The sequence below is a fragment of the Protopterus annectens genome, chromosome 1.part0, assembly GCF_019279795.1.
Source record: "Protopterus annectens isolate FY-2018-M chromosome 1.part0, PAN1.0, whole genome shotgun sequence".
In the NCBI taxonomy this organism is placed as follows: domain Eukaryota; kingdom Metazoa; phylum Chordata; order Ceratodontiformes; family Protopteridae; genus Protopterus; species Protopterus annectens.
In genome coordinates, this window is record NC_056725.1 from 121029383 (window position 1) to 121053244 (window position 23862).

General features: G+C 36.6%; 1 protein-coding gene across 1 annotated transcript in view; it reads left to right on the top strand.

The window, feature by feature from the left end:
* CCDC170 (coiled-coil domain containing 170) overlaps nucleotides 1–23862 on the top strand; it is a 724401-nt gene that overhangs the window by 700017 nt on the left and 522 nt on the right. The window lies entirely within an intron of this gene.

Consider the following 23862-nt stretch of genomic DNA (forward strand, 5'->3'; position numbering starts at 1 on the left):
ATGTTATAAGAAACAGTTAACTACATTAAGTGTTGAAATGAAAAGCAAAAGAGAATTTACTGCGAAATAGGATCATAGGAGGCTGCTAGGCTAATGGCCCCAGGGTCCTTACAAGCCTAACCAAGTTTAACCTATGTTCCCAAGGGTGTCTGGTTCAAGCAGACACTGAAATCAGCACCTATTGCCCCTGTCCAAGATGGACACATGTGGAACCCCCGGGTTGAATTTCCAGTTACCCATCCAGTTGTCCAAACTGTGTGTACATAGGGCCAACAAGGGGCTTTATTTAACATGTATAGAAAGCTTGCTTCAAAGGTGGGGTAACCTCTGTGAGACAAATCTGTCTTTCCAACAAGTACTGCAGATGGCACATACCAGGTTAAGGTCCTTTGAGTGAGTGATCTGTGTGCCATTTGACTTGTGAATGTGCAGCATCTCCATCAAAACTGTGCCAGAAATTGCTCTGTATGCAAGACACAGGTCTCCTCTGTACAGTCTGTAAGACACAGAGTAAAGTGACAGTGATTTGTCTGTCCACCTAAGACAGATTTTGAAGACCCTGAATTTTCTTTGTAAGAAACCTTTATGGTTTCTCCAGTTGCTGCAGGTGTTTAGAAAGGAACATACTAAAGAGAGTGTTGTACTCCATTATTCGCCTGATGAGGGAAGAGTACAGGGAGGTTATAACCTCTTCTTTTCTGGAGGCAATGCCCTTACTTATGAGATGAGCAGTATAAAATTCCCTTTTTACCACTGTGGAGATATGGTGATTGAAGTTAAGGTTGCTATAAACCTTTGTGCCCAGATCTCTCACCATTGACTGTGTGCTTAGGGTATTGCTAATGATGTGGTAGTTTACAGGAACATCACCCTTTCCAAAGGGGATGATAATGCATTTTTTTGCATTATGTTTAAGATAATGACTTTGGCACCAGTTGTTAGTCTGCATAAGACCTTCTGGCAAGATGTTGACATCGCTAAGGGTTTCAATGATCACTCTCAGCTTACAGTCATCAGCAAACTTTGTCAGCCACAGTTCTTTAGTTTTAGCCTGTACTTCGGAGAAGTTGATTCCCAACAGGAGGGGTCCCAGAACCGATCCCTGTGAAACACCACTGGTTATGGGTCTGCTGGAGGAGGAGCAGTCCCCTATTTTGACAGTATGAGTTCTATCAGGGAGCCATTTTGAAACCCACCTGACACTATATGGGTTGATACCCAGCTTGGTGAGTTTATCAATGATACCTGACTGGGGGATTGTGTGAAATGCATTGGCTAAGTCTAGGTAGGTTGTATGCATAGATTTGCCATCATCTGGGGCTTTGGTGACTGTCTCAAAGAAGTCCACTAAGTTTAATAGGCATGATCTCCTCTTGACAAAGCCAAACTGGGTGGGGTCCAGCATTTGGAGATTTCCTATATCTTTGTTAAAATGGTCCATGATGAATCAGTCCATGGCCTTGCAGATAAGGCTGGCAGGCTAATGGGTCTGTAGTTCCTGGGGTCCATGGATGCATCCCCTTTGTGCAAAGGGATGATGGTAGCTGTTTTCAATTCCACTTGGACAAAGCCAGTGCTTAGGCTATGATTGAAAAGTGTGCTCAATGGTGATGCTAATTCCTGTTTTAACCCATGCAGAACACAATCTGGGATGTTATTTGGTCCCATAGAGGCTGTGGTTTGGCCTTGGAGAGGGCATTTAAGATCTGCTCCTCAGAGATACTAGGTGGGGCAGGTGTTTGGGATGCTTTGGGGTATATGTGGCTGGAGAGGGAAGTGAAGTTTTCATCACCAGGTTTGCTATATCCACAGGTTATGTATATGTAGTAACATTAACTACAAGTTCAGCGCAAATCTGGGCCTTACCTTTGAGGTTACGGACGTAACTAAATAACACCTTGTGGTCATCCTTAGTTAAAGTTAGGGGAGCTAATTTGGATTTGTAGTTACCTTTGGAGGACTTCTCTAAGAGTCTTGTTTGCTTATTTAATTTGAGGAGGGAGTGCTTCCACTTTTGAGACTGTTCCTTCCTGCTCTTAGTCAGAAATTTCTTTCTCCTGTTTTATAGCTAATTTATGGCCGTTGTCACCAGGCAGGTTTATTTTTCCTTGAAGATTTTGCTTTGATTCTATCAGGTATGGCTAAGTCAATACAGTTGTACAGGTGCTTGTATAAAGCATTTGCGTATAATTCAACATAGGTGTTTGTTCCATCAGTGGGGGGAGGGGCTATGAAGTTATTTATGCTGTCATGTAAAAGGTTGCAATTGGCCTTGTAGAAGTTTTTTAGTCTAGTTGTTGCTAAGGGTGAGTCTTGTGTTATAGTTACTTTTAGCGAGACTGATTTGTGGTTAGATTTCACCAAAGATGGGCACACACTGGGAGTGGTCAGCAGTCTCTCATGTTGCTAAGCACCAGATCTAGGATGTTTGAGCCCCTTGTGGGTGTGCCAACCAGTTGGTCCAAGGCATTGGAGTTATGTATAATTTACCAGTCTATGGACAGGTAATTAAAGTCACCCAAAACCAGGGTGTTTGGTTGTATCTTGCTTGACTCAAGTAGATAAAAGTAAGCTGAGTGGATGTCCTGATTCATGGAGTCAATTGCCCCTGAAGTAATTTAAGGGAATCATACTGTTTAACCAATCTAGAGGTATATTTATCTTAAATGAATGCTGATACACCACCTCCTTTAGTTCTCATGCTTTCAGTTTGTGGTCTGAATGTGTAGAAAGAAATGGAGTCTATATTATATTGTCAAAATGGCATTAGAGCGAATGCCATTTCGATGACTAATATAGAACAAAGTACGAAAACAGCAAAATCCCAGGTCACTGATTTTTTTTCCTAAGGAAAAAAATCGGTAGACCAACATGACAAATAACACCAGTAAAAACATGTCAAAGTGCCTCCCACACACCACCAACTAAATATACCAACTCCAAGATTGCTGTACAGTGGGTTAAAGGGCAATGTCTTGGCTCAGACTAAGTGATTTCTTCCCTAGGAGAGAAATCGCTGACCTGAGCTTTTGCAGTTTTGGGAGTTCACTCTATATTTGTCATCAAAATGGCATTTGCTGTAATGCTATTTCGACAATATAACATAGACCCAGGAAATGTAACCTGTTATAGCTGGGGTGCTCTCCACAGCCTTAAATTAGGTCTCATTGACAGTACAAATGTCAGCATTTTCCCGGGTGAGGAATGCTTTCAGTGAGTGCAGTTTCCAGTTTAGACTCTTAGCATTTAGAAGCATAAACTTGAGGTTGTTTTTAGAAGGCATTTTTACTTCATGAATTTTGGTATTTATTTAACATTTGTTTACTGGGAAAGTCCAACTTGGAACAAAGCCAATTTTCAGTGGTGGCCTGGGGAGAAATACTCCAGACGCATGTCTTTGTAACATGGGAGGAAGCCCACACAAATGCAGAGCGGACATGCATACTCCACACAAAAGGCACCCCAGCTGAGAATCTAATTGGAGAACCTCTTGCTGTGAGGTGACAATGCTACCGCTGCACCACTGCACTGTTGTTCTTGTGACATTGCTAAAAAGGCACTTTGGGAATGGCAAGAGCCTTAGCCAGTAACCAAAATCCCAAAGGTGACAGATGAAGACCATCTCTAGCAAAGCATCAAGGTCTGTCGACTATGTCATCCTAGGCTGACAGATACCGGATCCCCTTTGAATAACATCAGAAACCAAGCCAATTGTTGAAGTCAATGATTTTTTGTTTGTATTGAGGTATCATCCGAGGCATAAGTAAAATACTGCTTAAGGCTTTGCAGGCAAAAGTGTTTGCACCTGTAACCATATATAACATTTTCTTCCATTGTAAAATATGCTACATTATTACAGTATTCAAGGGAAGTAGCTAGACTGAATGATGAATATAAAGCAAAAAACTCAGAAATACCAATGTGATTCAGAGGACTGTAAATTGACTATGGTTTCTATTTGGAAGAAACAAAAACAACAAACAAATCTATAAGTTTCCAGGAAGGCAGTGTGTGGATATCTCACACTAAATATATGGGTAAAAGAAAACGGCAGCAGAATAAATTTATCTTAAAACATACAAACACTTTAGACTCTGGAACTACAGATTGTTCTTCTACTTATATAGATACTGATTTTAATTCATTTCTTTGAGTCTGGAGATGAACATGGGTGGTGGAACAGCCTTAGGTAAGCTGGCACCCTAGGCAAAAAGGCTACATGGTTCCCCCCTACACGCACACACACACACACACACACACACACACACACACACACACGCACGCACGCACGCACGCACGCACACACACACACACACACACACACACACACACACACACACACACACACTGCCTCATTCCATCCTGACCTACTCACACCATCCAGATTACTTATTTTTTTCTTCCTTTTTCTCACAGTTTGTCTTATGCTACAATTTTTTCCTTAAGTTATTCATTCCTTCATCCATCGTGTTCTATTTAAGCAAGACTGCATTTTGATAACATGGAAGAAACAATTGTATTAATCTGAGGGTTAGTGACTGCAGGGCCCTCAGTAGCCATAGAGGTCTAGATGCTCTGTGGTACATTTTAAAGTTTTTAAATGACCTTTTTATCCAGTGATTGCCTGAACAAAAACATGATCAAAGAAAGAAAGAAGTTTAGCCTTACTCTTCAACTTTATTTTTTCCTGCATCCTTTCGCACATTTTCTACACTATAATAATAACTGCAGTGAAAATAACTGATTTAAGCTGTGTGGGTCTGAGGGCTGTTAGGCCCACAGAAGCCATGAGGTTTTTAGATGCTGTGAGATGCATTTTCGAGTTTTTTAAACAATCTTTTCACTCAGAGGTGGCTTGAATGAAAACCATGAGTAAGGAATGAAATTCAGTCTTACTCTTCAACTTTTCTTTTTTGTGCATCCTTTCAATGCACCCTAAGTGACCCAAACTACCCTATAGTAACTAAATTAAGCTGGGGGGGGGGGGTTGGAGGCTGCAAGACATTCAGTATCCATGGGGTTATAAATGCTCTGAGGTGCATTCTAGATCTTTTTTTTACAAACATTTAATTCACAGATGACCTCAACAAAAATTATGTATACAGAAAAGAAATTCAATCATACTTTCATACTTTTGTATTCCAAGGAAGAAATTAGTTGTATCTAGGTTTTAATGTTCAAAGCCAAACACCAGTTCAGAATACAATAAGGCAAATGTCTGTGAGGATACATATATCATAGGTTCATAGGTTCATACTAGGCTATCTGCCTTAGGGCATTTATAAGCCTAGCCAGAGTGTGTTTGGCTTTCGCCACCCATTTTAAATGAATTTTGCTATGCCCTTTTTCGAGGTTAGTATACTGTGCCTCTGCCTAACAGTGACACAGAAGTGATACCTGTGGTAAACCTACTATCTCCCATCCACTCATCAAGATTCCTCTTGAAGAGAGTCAGTGAGGGACTCTGCCTAACCTGGACTGGGATTTTATTCCAGAGTGAAGGGAGCCTCTGGGTTATGAATCTGTCCCCCCAGCATGTCCTATTTATTTCAGTGCTTAGGTTCAAGTCTCTCGAGCGTGTAGCTCGATGGGATTTGGATTTTTTGAGGTGCAGCATGTCCATTAATTCCTGTATCCAAGAGTAATACTTGCCCCCTACCCCTACTTCAGAATAGGTAGTTGCTTTCTGTGTATCACCCTCTGGTGTTAAATTGGGATTAAAATTAAGGCAGATATGCTCACAGCCATTTTTCAAGCTGCTGCTGTTGCTGTTAGATTTATATAACAGCAAGAGCAGCAGCTTGAAATATGGTTGCTGCTGTTAGTGTCTTTTGGGGGGAAGGGGTATATAAATCTAACTTCTGACTTCAGACTAGTAGCAAAACTGAAAAAAAAAATATAGTATAACATATTTTCTGTCAGACATATATAAGTAGCACACTTATTTACTTTCCCCCTAAACATAGCCACCTATATATGCATCATTGGTTTGATTTTGAGAAAAAAATAAAAAAAAAATGAACAAAAAAAATAATGATTACAATGATGTTTCCAACTTGTTGCTTCTGGAGACAGTATAGTGTCCATATACAAGCTGTAGTGACCCTCTTTGCACCCTTCTGAAGTTTTTGAGAAAAGTTAAGTAAATAATGACCACACTATCCCCAGTGCAACAAAAGATATGGGGAAGGGACAACTGAGACTTGGAGGAATGTTAAAAGAAATAATGACATTATCAGCCCCTACACAAGTACAGAGACATTCCGTGTACACTTATGAGCAAGGCTGGTTTTAGAGTAGGTGGAGTTCATGGTAGAGGTGATTAGTAAGCTCATGTCAAAATCCACATATACAGCCTTGTTATATGTGTGTGTGTGTATGGGGGCAGCAGGGGGTCACAGCCCCCAGAAGTTCTGAAGGTCCGAGTATTCTGTGATGAATTTTTCCCTTATTTTTTGAACGATAATTGTTAAACTGAACAAGTGACAACAGGGTCAGTTACTTTCATCCAGGCAACCCCTCACCAAGCAGTTATAGCTACTTCTATGTACAATTCAGACCTCTGATTGAGTTAAAAGTAGATGACCATGTAATCATTTTCATCATTGTCCCAAACAACAGTTGCCACACATTAAACTATTGCATATTGGGGTCTGGCTATGATGCTGACAGGATAGTAGCAGATTTCTTCTTAAATTAAAACTTTCTTTAAGATAGTATCAAGAACTTTTTTTGATATTTTGAGATTTTCCTGTCAAATTTTATCTGGAAATATATCTTCACATAAAACTTGGAAGTGAGTCATTTCAAAGCTAGATCCCAAGATTCATTCTTCAAAAAAAAAAAAAAAATTAATCTTTTCTCATTAATATTCAGGAATTGTCCTTAAAAATGGACAAAATGGACATAAAACTTGATCATTCTAAAGAAAAATGCTTCTTAACTAATGGACCAAATTAAATAAGCATTACAGTGGCAGAATGTTCAAATATCTGGCAGCAAACACTCTCTGTGTGACAATGAAGGGAGGCTAAATGAAGATGAACATAATATTAAAACAAAATACCATTCTTCTGAATAAAGCTGATGACCTAGACAATAGGTCTCATTGAAACAATATTAGAATCTTAGGTTTAACAGAAGAAATAGAAGGAAACAACATGGCAAATTTTCTGATATCCTGGCTTCCCAAAGTACTAGATTTACCTGAAGCAATGTCATTTTCAGTATTGAGAGAGCACTCAGATCTCTGGTTGCAACATCTTCTTCAAGGAATAATATTTCTTAAAGATCTATAATTGTAATTTTTTTTCCTCACAAGACAAATATTTAATTCTTAAAACTGCTTGGTCAAAGTCTCCCCTTAAAATAGAAGACAAAGTTATTAATTTTGACAATGACTACTCCACTTCACTCATTTCCAAATGAAAATGTTTCCTTCCATTAACAAGAGAACTGAAATTAAAACTCATTTATTGTTTCCGGCCAGGCTAACAATCTTTCTTTCTGATGAAGATTTTGATGCACCTTTATCATACTTGAAAACAAGTAACGTATTTGAAGAAAAAGAGGATATGGACTGGAACAGTGTTTTCTTAAAGAGACAAGCTGAAAGACTTGGGTGGAAGATAAATGAAAAAAAGAAAATAAATTAAAGGCCAAAAGACTTAACCATTACTTAATGTCAATATGTAAAAATAGATTTCATTTTTTCTTTTTCTTTTCCTTTTGTTAAGTCCTTAATACAACTGAACCTGATTCGTTTAACATCTTGATGAAAACAAGGGGGGACTTTGATGTCTTTACACCAAGGTAAACTAACTTATTTAATTACTTTCTATCTATATCCTTTATAAAGCTAACTTCCTTATACTTTTCTTTAGATATTATATTATAAATTAACAGTCACAAAATGGTTTTCTATGACTAGTTATAATAGCATAATCATAGAGCTATAGCTAATATTATTTCTTCTACTAATGTTTTTTTTCCATTGTGATTTGCTTATAATCCGGGTCTCCCTTTCTTTTGAATAATTAATATCTATTCTGTTATGTGGCCATCTATAATGTGAAAATTTAACATTAATATTAGCACATTACATAGTTTTTATTTATTATATTCCTTAGTGTCACTAATGTTGAGGTCATACTTCATAGTTAACTTGTTTATTTTCTTTGTCATATACTTCTGATCTCTGTTTTCCCAAAGTGACCTGTTTTATTCTCAATATAAGGATTCCTGTATTAGTGGTTAATAGTGTGATTCTTTGTGGTAAGTGAGTGTGTCAGAACTGCTAGTGACATGATTGTGTGTGGGTGATAATGTATTCACTTGTTCTTGAATATGTGTTATGATTTTTTTGAATTGTATGGTGAGACTTGGTAGTTTGGGATTAGTTGTTTCTGAGAGCAGTTGTGTTTTGTTATTCTCTTTTCCCTTTTTTATAACTTGATCTTGGACTCATTAGTGGATTGTGGTGAGTGAATGGTTTTGTGGTAAAGATGATGCGAGGTGTTTTTGTTTTTAGATTTTGGGTATGAGTTGGGAAGAAGGACAGAAAGGCATTGGAAGACACAGGGTTAAATTTGTTTGAACTGATGGATAAGCAATAGATCTTGTATCATAGTGCTCCAGCTTTCCAAACTAGAGTTGATTGCAGACTATCTTCTCGTCCTTTACTTTTACTGAATTTAATCTTCCTGCTGAGTATGTGTGATGTATCCCACTGCTAGTAATGAGTGTTGCTGACATAAATACTTACATTAATTGCCAATTAAATACCTAAACTAACCTGCAATTAAAATAAATTGTTTAAAAAAACTTTAATTACAATATAATTTAAATATTTAAAATAGAAAAGTATTTATACTTGATAATTAATTGTGATAGTTGTTCTGAAGAAGTCTTTAGTATTAAGATGAAACCTAGGTTAACAACACTTGTGTACCGTGTTTTGCTTTGGTTCATGTGATAGAATAAAGTGGACATTTATCCTAATTTGGATTCTTCAGTTTGGTTTGTTGGTTCCTACATTTGAGCTGCCATATCTTTCAGAATTCGAAGTTTATATATCAAATTACCTAATAAATAGAGTAGACAAAGTTAAAGTCGTACCTTGTCCACTTTCAGACCACAGTGCAATAACTTTTGGTTTACTTCTAAAATGTAACAACAGTATTCCTATTAAATGCATACCTGCTTATATATCCATGGGATGCTTTAAAAGCATATTTATATGGTAGAAGTATAACCTAGTATGCCTTAAAGAAAAAAAAAAAAACAATGGGACAAGGAAATAATTTTCCTACAAGAAAAACATAGACAAACTAAAATTATATAGTCAGAAAGCAAATACAAATTTGGCAAAGGAGATAAATAATCTAAGTGACAAATATTTGGAAATCCTAAATCATAAAACTATGATTAATTTGGAAAGAATTAAAATAGTTAACTTCTCTGTCATTCCTAAGTCTGTACCTAAGTTGGCTATAGAAAAAAAATATTTAATAAATCTGATCATATTAAGGAGGCACTCGGAACTAAGGTCTGGTGGCATGATGCCAGGGTAATCCTATGGCTAGGCTTGTAAAGGCCCTAGGGCCATTAGCCTAGTACACACCTATGAACCTATGAAATATATTCTGCTAAGAAAAAATAAGGTCACTAAAATAGAAGATCATCATCTTCTTCTGGCTGTTCCTGTTAGGGGTTGCCACAGCGGATCATCTGTTTTCATTTCTTCCTGTCCTCTGCATCTTGCTCTGTCACACAAACCACCTGCATGTCCTCTCTCACCACATCGATAAACCTTATCTTAGGCCTTCCTCTTTTCCTGTTACCTGGTAGCTTCATCCTTAGCATCTTTTTTCCCAATATACTCAGCATACCTCCTCAGCACATGTCCAAACCAATGTAATCTTGCCTCTCTGGCTTTGTCTTCAAATCTTCCAACCTGGGCTGACCCTCTAATATACTTATTCCTAATCCTGTCAACCCTCGTCACATCCAGTGCAAATCTTAACATCTTTAACTCTGCCACATCCAGCTCAAACTCCTGCCTTTTTGTCAGTGCGACTGTCTCCAACCCATATAACGTAGCTGGTCTCACTACCCTCTTGTAGACCTTCCCTTTCACTCTTACTGGTACTCGTCTGTCACAAGTAACTCCTGACACTCTTCTCCACCCACTCCATCCTGCCTGTACTCTCTTCTTCACCTCTCTTCCACACTCACCATTACTCTGAGCTATTGATCCCAAGTATTTAAACTCATCCACCTTCACCACCTCTTCTCCTTGCATCCTCACCATTCCTCTATCCTCTCTCTCATTCACACACATATATTCTATCTTAGTCCTGCTGACCTTCATTCCTCTTCTCTCTAGAGCATATCTTCATCTTTCCAGGGTCGTCTTCACCTGTTCCCTACTCTTACTAAAGATCACAATGTCATCTGCAAACATCATAGTCCAGGGGGACTCCTGTCTGATCTCGTCTGTCAACCTGTCCATCACCATTGCAAATAAGAAAGGGTTCATAGCTGATCCTTGATGTAATCCCACCTCCACTTTAAATGCATCCATCACTCCCACCACAGACCTCACTGCTGTCACACTACCCTCGTACATATCCTGTACCACTCTTACATACTTCTCTGACACTCCCAACTTCCTCATACAATACCACAACTTCTCTCTAGGCACCCTGTCATATACTTTCTCTAAGTCTACAAAAACACAATGCAACTGCTTGTGACCTTCTCTGTACTTCTCCATCAGCACTCTCAGAGCAAACATTGCATCTGTAGTGCTCTTTCCCGGCATGAAACCATACTGCTGATCACTAATTATCACGTCCCTTCTTAACCTAGCTTCCACTACTCTTTCCCATAACTTCAAGATGTGACTGATCATGTTAATCCCTCTGTAGTTACTACAGCTCTGCATATCACCCTTATTCTTAAAAATCGGTACCAAAACACTTCTTCTCCATTCTTCAGGCATCCTCTCACTTTCCAAGATTTCATTAAACAATCTGGTTAAAAACTCCACTGCCATTTCACCTAAACACTTCCATGCTTCCACAGGTATATCATCTGGACCAACAGCCTTTCCATTCTTCATCCTCTTCATAGCTATCCTTACTTCCTCCTTGCTAATCCATTGTACTTCATATTTCACTATCTCCACATCATCCAACCTTCTCTCCCTCTCATTCTCTTCATTCATCAACCCCTCAAAGTATTCTTTCCATCTCCTCAAAACACTTTCCTTGCTTGTATGTTTCCCTCATTATCCTTTATCACCTTTACCTGCTGCACATCTTTCCTAGCTCAGTCCCTCTGTCTAGCCAATTGGTGCAGGTCTTTTTCTCCCTCCTTAGTGTCCAACCCTTCATACAGCTCTTCATATGCCTTATCCTTAGCCTTCACCACCTCTCTCTTTGCCATGCACCTCATCTCCTTATACTCCTGTCTACTTTCTTCATCTCTCTGACAATCCCACTTCTTCGCCAACCTCTTTCTCTGTATACTCTCCTGTACTTCCTTATTCCACCACCATGTCTCCTTTCTGTTCTTCCTCTGCCCAGATGTCATACCAAGCACCTATCTAGCCGTCTCCCTTACTAGCTCTGTTGTAGTTACCCAGCTATTCGGTAACTCTTCACTGCCACCCAGTGCCTGTCTTAACTCATCCCTGAACTCCACCTCACAATTACCCTTTTTCAGTTTCCACCATTTGATCCTTGGTGCTGCCCTCACACTCCTCCTCCTCTTCTTGATTACCAACGTCATCCTACAAACCACCATCCTATGCTGCCTAACTACACTTTCCCCTGTCACCATTTTACAGTCTCCAATCTCCTTCAAACTGGCCCTCCTACATAAGATATAATCCACCTGTGTGCATCTTCCTCCACTCTTGTATGTCACCCTATCCTCCCTTTTGTTAAAATACGTATTCACCACAGCCATGGCCATCCTTTTCACAAAATCCACTATCATCTGACCTTCTGCATTCCTTTGTTTAACATCATACCTACCCATCACATCCTCATCCCCTCTGTTCTCTTCACCAACATGCCCTTTGAAATCTGCTTAAATCACCACTCACTCACCCTTGGGTACAGTCATCACCACTTCATCCAACTCACTCTAAAATGTTCTCATCCATCGCACACCCAACTTGCACTAACAACATTCATCATTACAACTTCAATTTCCAGCTTCATAAACATCACTCTGTCCGACACTCTTTTCACCTCCAAAACACTCTTAGCATACTGTTCCTTCAGGATAACTCCTATGCCATTTCTCCTCCCATCCACACCATGATAAAACAATTTGAACCCACCTCCAATACACCAAGCCTTACTCCCCTTCCATCTGGTCTCTTGCACACACAATATACCAACCTTCCTTCTGTCCATCATATCGGTTAGCTCACTCCCTATACCAGTCATACTGCCAACATTCAAAGTTCCGACCCTCACTACCACAGTCCTAGCCTTTCTCCTCTCTTCCTGCCTTCGGCAATGCCTTCCACCTCTTCTCCTCCTTCGGCCAACAGTAGCCCAATTTCCACCAGCACCCTGTTGGCTAACAGTACTGGTGGCAGTCACTGTTAACCCTGGCCTCGACTGATCCAGTATGGACATATTTACTAGTGTCCGGATACTCTGACAAAATTTTGAAATCATTGTAATGCATTAAACAACAATAATCCAACTATGGACTCTCAAGAGAAAATTAAAATGTTTATAAGAAATTATACTAAGAAAAAAATAACTGAATATCAGAGGAAAGTTATTGATATGCCTGTTTCAATTTCTGAATTAAAAGCTCAAATTAATAAGTGAAAACCTAAGAAGGCCCCTGGTAATGATGGAATTATTCCGGAACTCTATAAGTTAATGCCAAAAAAAGCCTTAGCTATATTACTTAAAGTTTTTAAGTTAGTTAAAGAATTATTAAATGTTCCTCCCTCCTGGAAATACACTCTCATCACTCCAATCTTAACATCAAAGACTCTACAAAATGTTCTTCCTATAGAGCAATCTCTTTGTTAAACAGAGATTATAAATTATTTATGGCTATCCATGCTAGGAGATTAAAGCAATTTCTTCCTTTTTTGATTAATGCTGACCAAACTGTTTTTAAAATAGGAATTCATATGACAACATCAAAAGAATACTAACAATAACTGCTTACGCAGATAGAACAAATGAGAATTTAATGTAAGCAAGTTTGGATACAGATAATATATTTAACTATGTAAATTTTAATTATTTCTCATTGGTTTTAGAAGAAAGTATTTTTTCAAGTAATTGTATATATCTTATTAATCTTCTTTATGAAATTTCTTATGCTTATGTAAAAAATAGGTTCATACACCTCAGAATCAATTAAAATTAGCAATTAAAGGTAGTCAGATAGGCAAGAACTTAATTTGTAAAATTCAATTGTTCACAGGTAATATTCTTACAACCCTGAATGAATGTAATAATTTGTTCTGAATTGTTTATAATTCAATGGAAATCTTTCAGAAAATATCTGTCTTTAGTTTTAATGAAAATAAAACAAAGCTTTTACCTATAACTTATAACTTTAATGATATATAAAAAAGATTTAATTAATATATAGTCCATGAAAAAGATAGATTATTTTGGAATGATTATTGCTGAAAACATCAACAAAATAATAATCATTAATTATAACAATAGTTTAACTTCCATAGACAATCTTATATATAAATGGATTTTTTTTACAATGGATGAGAGGCTTTCCATAATCAAAAGTATTATCTTACCAAAAAATACTATATATTATAGTCATTATCTCTTCCTCCTCCTACAATTTGTATAAAAGTGCTTAATTTCTTAATTTTAATTTTTTTTGCAGTTTTCTAGCAAGCCCAGAATAGCTTTAAACCATCATATTAGAGACTGGTCTGTTGGTGGTGTTGGTCTACCAGATTTGGCATTATATTATCTATTATCTATCATAAAAACAATAGCTCTTTGATGAAACAGTTATTATACTTCTAAGTGAAAAGATTTTCAAGGAAGTTTTTGGATACACTCCAGCTGTCTTAAACATTCAAATTATTATTTAATCTCAAACAGTTCCTTACTCTGGTTATTAAAATAATATTTCTTAAACAATTTTAATCAAGTAATCAACTCTTCTTATATCTCCATTATAATGAATAATTTGAGAAATTTTATGTACAGAAATTTAATGTATAAAGCATGTTTTTTATCATCTTTCCAATAGCATTTAGTCTAAATTATATTTCTACTCTAAACTTACCTACAATGATTACTTTTAAAGAAAATAATTTGATATACTGGTGTCAATTAATGCATGAAGAAAAACTGTATTCTGTTCAATATATAATTAACAAATTTGAATTGGATGAAGATGTAGGTGAATGTGCAAAACTATAGACAATTTGTTGAATGCAAAATTAAAGTTATACAATCAGAGATAAGAGAATTTATTCTGAAATTAATTGATCTTTTAATTTTTTTCTGTTACAACAGAAAATATATGGAAAAGGTATTTTATCCAAAATATATAAAGTGGTCAAAAAGAGTTGAAATATAATAAAGAAAGTTATTGGAATTATTTTAAACTCATAAATAATAGATCTCCCAATGACAAGGATAAAAATCTAATTTTATCATCATCAAACTACCTGTTTACTTAAATGAAGATTATTTTCATGGAAGTTCTTGCACAAATCTTTCTTTGCACCACACAGAATTGAATTAATGTCCAATAGCAAGATGGTTTGTTGGAGATGTAAATTAGACCTTAAAGCTGACTGGCAACACATTTTTTGAATATGTTTTACTTAAAGCATACTGGAATGAAATCAATGTTTTCCTACAGACTTTATTCTCTGATACATTTTCTTTAACTAAATCATTAGTTTTGTTTAATACTCCAATACCAAATTGTGTAGTGAAATTGAAATATCCACTGTCATGGAGTATTCTAACAATTTCAAGAAAAGTTATAACAAGAAATTGGAAAAGTGAATCTGCTCCCTCTTCTAATGAATTCTCTAACATCGCAAATAAAGTTTGAAAACTGGAACTTATTATTATCATGTCATGGTCTTCCAGAATCACTTCTTCATATGACATCTGGAAAAAATTTAAAGAATTGTTAAGTAAATAATGGTTGATTTCTTAGGATAATTGTTAATTACTGGAGACTTACTAAATATTTTTATGTAATAGACACTCATGTAAATAGTTGTTTTGTTGTGTTATTTCTTATTGCTTCACATAATTACATAGGTCCTGCTGCAAAATCAAAATAATAAACAGCAGCAGACAGCTTCACATATTATTTCTCAGAAGACAGACACAGCAATTACATCTACTCTGTGCATATCAGTCCAGTTAAGCATTACAGCTTAATTCTCACAAAAGCATAATCTTCAAGGCTAGGTAATACCTGTTTAAGACAAGCACAACAGTGGGTAGCCATTGATCCAGAACCTCCAAAAGTATAACTTCAAAAGTAAAAAAAAAAAACAAAGATGCTGGAAACACAGTAAAACCATCAGTTTATTGTGCAAGTATAAAACTTTCACCAGTAGTCTTCCTCAGGCAATGTTAAACTTACAAACCGAACTTGTATTTAAAACTCTAAGAGGTCACATGCTTAAAAAACAATTAAACAATTAAACTTGCTCATGCAAATATCTAAGAAATGTCTTTAAGGTGAAAGCACCACTCAAACCAGGAGGTATATGTCCTCTCATTCTCACTATCCAGCACATCTCTTCCTTTTCAGTCAATAACTTTATATCACCACCTCGTAATGGCATATAAATTACTTTCAATATCAAACATTTAAAACAATGAGCATCACCTTTATCCAAAATATGTTTATATAAAGCATTAGCTAAAACCTTTTGTCTTATTTCTGGGAAATGATCCCCTATCCTTTCTTTTAATTTTCTGTTCACCATACCCATATAGTAGCCATCACATAGGTCACATCTAGCCATATAAACAATGTTCTGAGTATTACAGTTTCCATAGACATGTAGCTTGAAGTCAATCCCTGTGACAGGATATCTAAAAGTGTTTTGTGTATATATATATATATATATATATATATATATATATATATATATATATATATACTCACAATACATGCAACCATTAAATTTAAAGGTACCCTGTTTGTTACTAATGGCATTAAAATAATATTTAGGTTGTTTCTTATAACAAAGGGTTTAAGTGCAGTGCATCTATTATATCCAAAATCTGGCCTATTAGATATCATACCTTTAAGTTCTACTATGTCTTGTAAAATAAACCAGTGTTTATTTATACTGCCTAACCTTAGGGGTATTTTTTATTATATGTCAGCATGCACCTCACTTTCCGTTGCTGACTAGGTTTTATCACTTTGGTGACCTCATTTGAATGGTGAAAGACTGGTCTGGCCGTAGAGGCCTATTCTTGGCCAACATATTCACGTGCATGTGATGTTTCACTTTTAGAATAGCCACGATTATGAAAATCAGCAGCCATGTTATCCAACTACCTAGCCATATTAGTGTCTCTTATATTTAGCCTGGCAACCCTATGCATCTGATTCTTTACTATATTTCTAAACATAAATGGTGGATGCATATTAGTGTGATGCAAATAACTGTTCCTTTTTACAGGTTTCTTAAATAGTTCTGTTGCTGTATTATCATCTGTGTCCTTAGTGAGCATAACATCCAAATATGTGATCTTGTTTAGTGACATTTCATCTTTGAAATTCAAAAAAGTAGTGGTATTAGATATATAGGAGAAAAAATCCTCAAATAATGCATGGCTTCCATTTCAAACAAGAAAAAGATCATCCACAAATCTCCTATAAAAACCTAGCTTTAGATATATAACATATAAAAGTAAAGCTATTCTTTATCTTGTACAATGTACAGATGGTGCTTTTTATGTTGGGCAAACTATCAGAATGTTTAAGGAATGTGTGAGTGCCCATTTTAGCAGTACAAATTGTTCCAAGGATGGGAGTGCACTCTAGAAGCATAAGAAGGTTCACATCACAGCAAGTTTATATTCATATGAAGTGATCAGATAAAAAACTATAATGTAAGTAGGGATGCTGTAAAACCTTTTTTTTGGATACTAAATAGGGGTTTTAGATTCTTAACCCTGGTACACTGTATCCAACTAATCTCAAAGAACACCTAGAATTTATGGAAATAATAGAAAAGTGAATGAGCCTGATCTTGGAAGCTATGTAGGGTTCAGCTTGTTTGTTATTTGGATAGCAGACCTCCTGAGAATATCTGTTTTCATGCCATAATGCCTTTTTTAATTGACTTGAATACTATTGGTGTTTATTTATCATGTGATATGTAGTATCATATAAATGGAAATTTTGTTTCATTTATTTAGATACTGAAAATGCTTGTGAAAATGAAACTGGTTTATCTTGCTTTTCCAACAGCACTTGGGAATAAAAGTTTGTTTCGATCACACCAGTGCTGGTTTGTTTATTTATTTTTATATGAAATGCATTTTTTCTTTGCACCTGGAATGTAATACTATTCTGTGCAGCATTTTTATAATATATACATACATATATGTATGAATCTACTTCGGAAGCTTGAACTTTCAAAACTTAGATTTTCATATGGTCGAGACCAAAACATTGCAGTTTTGAAAGTTCCAAACTTCAATTAAAAAAAATAAAAACTATTTTTTTTTTACATTTATGCAGGCTTTAATCCCCTCTGCATCCTCCATACCCCCTGCTAATTGAATGTACTAACTCTGAGATCGCATTACAGTGAAGAGAATGGTAAATTTCCTATTCAGTGCTGTATGGAAATCTCCATTTAAACTGTTCAAAGTTTCAAAACTTCGATCGTATGGTCTCGACCATATGAAGTTCGAAGTTTTGAAACTCTGAGCTTCCAAAATAGTTCTCCCTTCTTTTGGAAATGGACAGGGACAGTTTCCACAAGCTACTTCTCTGATTGGATCTACTCACACAAGAACAAGGGTGTTTGATAGCATCTATATCAGCTTATCGAAATCTGATAAATTTAAATGCTAGCTGATCAACCACAAAAGGTCGAACAACCAAAATAGCAAAGACTTGGAAAAGTGAAAAATCACTGTTCTACAAAAAAAAAAAAACAACACAACATAAACTGGGGGGCTTCACGCCCCCAAACCCCCAATTTAGGGGCTGTGCCCCTTAAATATATCAACTCCGAGATCACACCACAGTGGAAGAAATGGCAAACTCCCAACAACGACCCAGCAATTTTTTTCCCTGGGAAAAAAAATCGCTGTTCTGTGTCTTCGCTATTTTGGTTGTTCAACCTTTAGAGGTCGATCAACTAGCATTCGATGTTATCAGCTTTCGGTAAGCTGATATACACCCATTTAATACACCCCAAACCCAATGAACTTCAGATGACTGCCTGAATGATAGGGTCTTAATTCCCTTTAGGCTCTTGTTTATAAAGGACATTCATTAGGAACTAAAGAAAGCCTGCTACTAGAATATCCTATATTAGTAAATGGAAAATGTTTTCTGTTTGATGGCAAAAACATAACCAGCATACATTCAGGGCTATTTGTTTTCTGGTTTTACAATATTTGTGGGAATTACAGTCTTATGGCCTTTCTTACTCTTCCATCAAGGTTCATTTATTGGCCATTTCAATGTCTGCACAATGAATCCTCCTCTTTAATGGCATTCTCATGGCAAAATGTTTTTGAAAGGGGTTTTGCATAAGAGAACTCCAAAAACACTTGTGGCCCCTCCTTGAGATCTTAATTATGTGTTACAGAAGATAAAACCTGCTTAGTTGGAACCAGCTTACCGGTCTGACTTGGGGTTCTTAACATGGAAAACAATTTCACTGATTGCTCTGACCTCTGCTAGAAGGATATTTTAGTTGCAAGCTCTTATGCTGAGTCAACCATATCTCATTTTCTACAAAGACAGGGTTTCTATGAAAATAATCCTTCTTTTATACCTAAAGTGGTATCCAAGTTTAAACCAAGCTATCCATCTCTTCATTTTCTTTCCACCTAAAAATGAGGGAGAAAGGATATTCCACACCTTGGATGTCTGCAGACAACTGCACTATCTTGACAGAACTAAATATTTCAGGTCTTCAGTTTAAGTGTTCATTTTTTGTAAAGTAAGAAGAAGGATCAACCTGTGTCAAAAGAATCTATTTCCAACTAGTTGTCTAAGGCTTTTCTTATAGACACTATAATGAAACTATTTTAGGCAGGGAGAAGGCTCACTCTACGTTGGCTTTGTCTGTAGCTTTTTGGAAAGAATTGAATTCTAGAAGCTGCAACTCGGTCCTCTGTATATACTTATACAAAGCACTGTATATTCCTTCTCTAGGTCTAGAGCAGGCTTTGTTAGGACCATTCTCCAGGGGCTCTTGGAATTTTCTTTTTCTGCCTCCCAAATGTAGTAATCTAGAGTGATTTTCCCATATTACTAAGGCTACTACAGCAGTGATAAATATGATGAACATAGCACAGCTGGATAAGTAAACTTACCATAACAGTAGATGTTTGAATGATTACTGCTGCTGTAGCCTCTCCCTCCCTCCACCCCCCTTGGTTTTTGATGTGTTATTAATGCCAGAGTTGTTGTTGTCTTTTGGCTTTTCCCAGTTAGGGGTCGCCACAGCAGAATTTCGGTCCGCTAATGATTGGCAGTAGATTTTCACGGTGCCGAGTTGCCAGCTTGATGCCCAACCTTCAGTGAAGGCACGCCCATTCATGCATGTCTTTCTGAATGCCACATGACCCATGGGGAGGACATGCAGACTCCACAGAGAAGACACTTCCCGCACACTAGCTGAGAATCGAACGGGAGAACCTCTTGCTGTGAGGCAACAACGCTACCGCTGTATCACCGTGGCTTTCTTGGTGTGGACATTTATTTTTTGTAATTGCTAGAATTGTCCTTTCAGGGTTCAGCCTCCCTCTTTCTGTTGGAATGAAAGCTCTGAAGGGTTTGGCACCCAAACCAGTCTTTTTAGTTAGCTCATTTCCAGCTGATTGATGGTTTGGGAGCATTGAAGGTGCCCTTAAGCTTTGAAAGCTGACCTGCTGTTATATTCTGTGTATGTTATTAACTTCATATTGCTAAAGATACTGCAGCAGTGATCATTTGAACATCTAATGTTATAGTAGGCTTACTTACACAACTGTAGTTTCTGCTACTGTCATACTTTTTTTCACAATGCTGTCATTTGAGTTTGTAACATTCTGAGTAGATGGTAAAGTGGAAGCCTCTGGTGCTGTGGAAGGAAAATTTACTACAAGTTTTCTGTTTCTTCTGTATCATCTTAAATCTTCTTGTTTAATAAATGACCTTAGCTCTTCTCAAATCTTCTTCTCAATTACTATCAGACTATCTGAAGAATCCTAAGTTGATATTTTGACATTGCATGTCATCTTATTCTTAACCTTATTCTTCCTTTAATAAAAACATATTTCTTGTACCTCTCTTCTAGTGTAACTTTATGTCATCTGTCTTTTTAATCTTTGCAGGATCTCTGAATCATTGCTGGGTGGCTACAATGTGTATAAAGTTGGTAACTGTGGTTTATGCCAAGCAGAAAAAAAAAAATCCTCAATGGATCAAGCATAAGTGCTTGAAACCAAAGTAAAAAAAAAAATTAAACATTTTTGAAGGGGGGGGGGGGTGGCAAGTCACCCTGCACACCCACACTAATCTGAATTTATACACCAACTACGACATTGCACTTTTATTGGAAAAGACCAAAGTCTCCAATCCCCAGTGTATAACAATCTTGCATATGAAAAAGCCAGTAGGTGAAATTAGTTGATTTTCAGTCTCACATACCATTTGACCCATTCTAAGACATGAACTATCAATGACTGGATATATATGTACATAATGTACTCTGTTATTGGACTAATGTCCCTTTGCCTGTGCATGCAGTAGAAATGGATAAAGTACTCAGCTGCAGGCTCATCTACACTCTTTGCATGACTTGCAAACCCTAGCCTCAAGTCCTAAAGCAGTGTAACCTAGTACATGATTTACCTTGATGATCGTAATATCCACACCTTTTCCTGTTTGTCCTTCATTGGAGACTGGCCATGCTGTCCACAACCACTGCACCTTTATTGGTGCTTTCAGAGTCCAGGTTCATCTTACTGCTAAACTCAGTCGCTAAACAGTAGTATTAATACTGACTCTTGATGCATTCCATTGCACATTCCACTTTCTGAAAGGAGTTCCCCTCTAACCTGACTCCATTTTCATTAAGCGAGCTCAGTTTTCCCATCCATTATGCCAGTTTTGAAGACAGTCCAATACTTTTTCTGTTTTCTTATCAATCTATACTGTGGAGCAAAATGTTAAAAACCTTCCTAAAGTCCAAATGTTTATTACATTCGTACCTCAGACATAACAGTATTTCATGTTTAATAAAGGATTTCAGCAGTGTTTTCTATGATTTAGTTTGACTGTATGTTTCCAGTGCAACATCAGTATTTCATAATTAGTACTTTTAGCTGAAAAGACTTCTGTAGTAAAGTATGTAGTTCTGAAGCACTATCATTAAGTTCATATCATTAGGAAGTGAAGTGACTAAATGTGTCATTATTTGGCTGATTATATATTTTGAGATCATATTACTTGGTCATCTTAAATTTTCTGAGTGAAGTAGACCCATATATATATATATATATATATATATATATATATATATATATATATATATATGTGTGTGTGTGTGTATATGTGTTCCCAAGACTCTGAATACAGATGCCCAGAATCTCGAGATTGCAGAATCTCAAAAAAAAAATGTTTTCGAGATTCTGCAATCTCAAGATTCTGGGCATCAGTATTCAGATTCTCGAGATTGTGGAATTTCAATATTTAGTAGTGAACCCATATATATATGTGTGTGTGTGTGTGTGTGTGTGTGTGTGTGTGTGTGTGTGTGTGTGTGTGTGTATATATATATATATATATATATATATATAAATATATGTGTGTGTGTCTGTGTATATATATATATATATATATATATATATATATATATATATATATATATATATATACAGTGGATATAAAACGTTTACACACCTCTGTTAAAATGCCAGGTTTTTGAGATAAAAAAAATGAGACCATAATAAATCATTTCAAAGCTTTTCCCACCTTTAATGTGACTTATAACCTGCACAATTCAATTGAAAAACAAACAAATCTGTTAGGGTAAAAAATATAAAAAATAAAAAACATACAATACGCTGATTGTGTAAGTGTGCACACCCTTAAACTAATACTTTGTTGTGTGTGCACACCCTTAAATGAATACTTTGTTAAAGCACCTTTTGATTTAATTACAGCATTCAGTCTTCTTGAGTACACAACTGCCATCAATTAAAGAGACTCTGATTAACCCCAAATAAAGTTCAGCTGTCCTAGTAGGATTTTCCTAACATTTGTCAGTTGCCTGCTACAGCAAAAGCCATAGTTTGCTGAGAGCTTACAAAGCATCAAAGTGATCTCATTGTTGAAAGGTATCAGTCAGAAGAAGGGTACAAAAAAAATTCCACAGCATTGGATGTACCATGGAACACAGTGAAGACAGTCATCAAAAAGTGGAGAAAATATGGGGCAACAGTGATGTTGCAAAGAACTGGACATCCCTCCAAAATTGATGAAAAGACAAGACAAAAACTGGTCAGGGAGACTGCCAAGAGACCCACAGCAACACTGAAGGAGCTGCAGGAATTTCTAGCAAGTATTGGTTGTGTACTACATGTGACAACAATCTCCCATATTCTCCGTATGTCTGGACTATGGAGTAGGGTTGCAAGACGGAAGACCTTTCTTACACAGAAAAACATCCAGTCCCAGCTAAAATTTACAAAACAATGCATCAAGTCTCCCAAAAGCATGTGGGAAAATGTTATGGTCTGATGAGACCAAGGTTGAACTTTTTGGCCACAATTCCAAAAGGTATGTTTGGCGCAAAAACAACATTTTGCATCACCAAAAGAACACCATCCCCATGGTGAAGCATGGTGGTGGCAGTATCACGTTTTGGGGTTGCTTTTCTTCAGCTGGAACTGGGGCTTTAGTCAAGGTAGAGGGAATTATGAACAGTTCCAAATTCCAGTCACTTTTGGCCCAAAAACTTCAGGCGTCTGCTAGAAAGCGGAACGTGAAGAGGAATTTCACCTTTCAACATGACAATGACCCCAAGAATACATCCAAATCAACAAAAGAATGGCTTCACCAGAAGAAAATTAAAGTTTTGGAATGGCCCAGTCAGAGTCCAGACCTAAATCTAATAGAATACCTGTGGGGTGACCTGAAAAGGGCTGTGCACAAGAGATGCCCTCACAATCTAACAGATTTGGAGTGCTTTTGCAAGGAAGAGTGGGTAAATATTGACAAGTCAAGATTAGCCATGCTGATAGACTCCTACCCAAGAAGACTGAATGCTGTAAGTAAATCAAAAGGTGCTTCAACAAAGTATTAGTTTAAGCCTGTGCACACTTATGCAATCAGCGTATTGTACGTGTTTTATTTTTTTTATATTTTTCTCCTAAGATTTGTTTGTTTTTCAATTGAATTGCACAAGTTATAGGTCACATTAAAGATGGGAAAAGTTTTGAAATGATTTATTGTGACTTCATTTTTTATATCACAAAAACCTGGCATTTTAACAGGGGTGTGTAAACTTTTTATATCTGCTGTATATGTATGTATATAGTTAGCAACTGGTTGTCAAATGAATGAAGACCACTTGGATAATATGATAAGGTTGAGATTTCTTTAAGA